Source organism: Arvicola amphibius, chromosome 3 (assembly GCF_903992535.2).
Source record: "Arvicola amphibius chromosome 3, mArvAmp1.2, whole genome shotgun sequence".
NCBI classification, from domain to species: domain Eukaryota; kingdom Metazoa; phylum Chordata; class Mammalia; order Rodentia; family Cricetidae; genus Arvicola; species Arvicola amphibius.
The window spans coordinates 151,751,437-151,754,447 of record NC_052049.1 but is presented as its reverse complement, the minus strand read 5'-3'; the positions used below and the strand labels follow the sequence as shown (position 1 = coordinate 151,754,447).

At 44.9% G+C, this 3,011-nt stretch overlaps 1 pseudogene; it reads left to right on the top strand.

Moving 5' to 3' along the window:
- Positions 1-230: 230 nt before the first annotated feature.
- On the top strand, positions 231-928 carry LOC119809432 (annotated as a pseudogene).
- The last annotated feature ends 2,083 nt before the right edge of the window (positions 929-3,011 follow it).

Genomic DNA, 3,011 nt, shown 5'->3' with positions numbered 1-3,011 from the left:
GCAAGCATTCTTCAAGAAAGTCCCCCACAGACATGCCCACAGGACAATCTGATAGAGGGATTTTCTCAATTAAGGTGCCCTCTTCCCAGGTGACTCTAGTTTGGGTCAGTTTGACAAAAACTAACCAGCACCGGGACTGGGAAGGAATACCAATATAGTGTTTAAGGATGTACAGTTCTTTCTTGCGACACCTCCTAGGTGGTTGGCTGTATCAAGCTGAATAACCATTTCCCAGCCACGGCTGTCCAAAGCTCATTGAAGTGGATGGTGAGCGAAGACTCGGTCCTTTCTATAAAAAATGCACGGCCACACCAGCAGCTGCTGAGGCTCCGGGTGAAGGGAGATGTGGATCAGTGATGAGAACGATAAACAAGGCTTTCCCATAAAGCAAGGCATCTCCATCCACTGCCGTGTGCTTGCTGTTGTTGAGTAAGAGGCATTCTCTTTACAGACCAGCGAGAACCGGAAACGGAAGTGCAGGTCTGTCGGAGGATGAATCCCCGATGCCAATATGAGTGTTCGTAACTTGGTTTTTGTTAAATAAGGAAAGAAGACTATTCCTCGACTGAGAGATACTACTGTGCCTTTGCGGTTGGGACCAAAAAGTACCAGCAGAATTAGAAAGCTTTTCAATCTCTCTACAGAAGATGATGTCCTGTATGTCAGAAACCCTTAAACAAAGACAGTAAGAAGCCCAGGCCTAAAGCACCCAAAATCGAAGATGTGTCCTGAGACACAAATACTGATGTTATGCTCTGAAGAAAAAACACACTAAAGGAAGCGAGGAGGAGGAGGCTGCAAAGGATGCTAAACTTTTGGCCAAGAGAAAGAAGGAAGGCAAAGGAAACACCGGGACCAGACTGCCCAGAGAGGTAGACTTTCCTTGCTGGGAGCTTCTCCCTGCATCCAGTCACAAATAAGTCTTTAAGACTGACAAATGATCAGACCTTGAAAAAAATAAAATAAATAAGAATGTACATTTGTGTATCTTTTTTTAAAGCAAGGGCAAAGGACATTTACACCAACAGTCTGGAGGCTAAACTTACAAGTTTGTATTAAACAGAGAATATATCAGAAAGCAACAATGATTCAGAAATTTGTGGCAGGGACTCTCAAAGACAGCCCACAAAGCTTGCTTCCTAAGACCCCATCACGGGATTAGACCCAGTGAGTCACTTCTAACAAAGTCGCCAAAGGGAAATCACTTCCAAGATTAGGGTACAAAAAGACTACCACTTACATCTTGGGCTTACTTGCTGTGGGCTGGCAAGGAACCGAAGAGGCCTTTCACCAGAATCCAGAGGGGAGTGAGGCCTCCGGCTCAACCTACAAGGACCGAGATCCTCCTAGACACTCTGAAAGTGAGCATGGTCACCTTGTGATCCACAAGAGCTTCAGGTGAGATGGTGCAGGGTAATGGTCCAAGGGAGCCAATGGAAGAGTGCTGACAGAAATCTACATTGTAGCCGTGTTCCCCATTTGCAGAAACATAGGCGACATGCTGTTGTTTTACTGAGTTTTGCGGGATAATTGAGTAATGTAACAAAAAATAACTAAAAGCCAGTTAGTAAGAACAATGAGGTTAAACTATTAATGGCGATAAGAACTTAGAAGGACAAGACCAGCTGAGCATCTGTGAGGGCAGAAGCGGCGCCAGTGGGAGTGAGTTCTAAGTTTGGTGACTGCATAGAACACGGTAAACAACCAAGGCCAGTATCTGCCCAACAAGGGACCTTTGTACCCCTAACATTCTCTTTTAGTTGGAACCAGAGAAATCCCTCCCAGAGAAATTATCATCTAGAAATAAAACCCACGGCTTCTGATCTGATCCTAGGATCCTGGAATCTGTGGGGAGGAGGATCTGCTATGAGCAGACTGAAGTCTCTTCTGCAGGCAGATTCTAGCACAGAAGGTTTCATGTGCCCTCACTCCCCACACAGATAGCACGGCAGCACAAGCACAGACAACCAGGCACAGAGAAGACACCGTCTTAATCTGAGACAGAGGAAACAGACCTGGGATGGCAGACCCCTGCACTGCAACATCTGGCTTTTCCGGGGATCCTGGGAATCCAAACAGTCTTCAGGCTGGCATGGCAAGTGCTTACATACTGAGCCACCAACCTAGCCCCGTCTTAACTTTCCCAATTCTTTTTCTTTTTTATGTGCATGCGTGTGTGTGTGTGGTGGGGGGAGTATGAGCAATGGGTGCTGGTACCTGTAGTGGCCAAGGGTGAAAGATTCTCCCAGATCTGGAGTCACAGGCAGTTGTGACTGCCTGACATGGGTACTGGGGTTTGAACTCAGGTTTTCTGCAAGAGCACTGGGACATCCCTCCTACCCAGCTTTTAAAGATTATAAGGAAAACATAAAGCATTATTTCTAGTTGCTGGTAGACACCTCTCTAGAGAGCAACTTAATTCAGCAGTGAAGATTTAGAAATCAAGCCAGAACTTTGAGCAAATCAACTCTGAGTCTATTTCTAACAGCCTGGGCAGGAGAGGTAGCTTGGCACTTGCCATTCTTGCAGAGGACCAGATTCAGCTTGCAGAACACACATGGTGGCTCACAACCATTGGTGACTCCAGTCCCAGAGGATCCAAAGCCCTTTTCTGACTTCCACAGGCATCAGACACACATGTGGTGTAAAACATACATGCAGACAAACATTCATATACATATGCAAATATAAATTTAAAAAATTCTACTTCTAAAAACCTATACATATAAGAGCAAGAATGAGAAAGACTCCATTAAAGATGAATGACAAAGGGCATTTATTTAAAAATTCAAAAAATCTTTTACCTAAGAAGTAGACATTTATTTATAAATAAAAAAAGATGAATGACAAAATGTGTGTCATTTGTGTGCAGATTCCCGTGTGCATGTGTGTAGAGGCCAGAGGGTGACATGAGATGCGCTTCTCTATGGTTCCGTACCTTAGTTTCTGAGACAGGCTCTCTCATCGAACCTCGTTTACCATTTCAGTGAGACTAGATTGCCAGTGAGCTT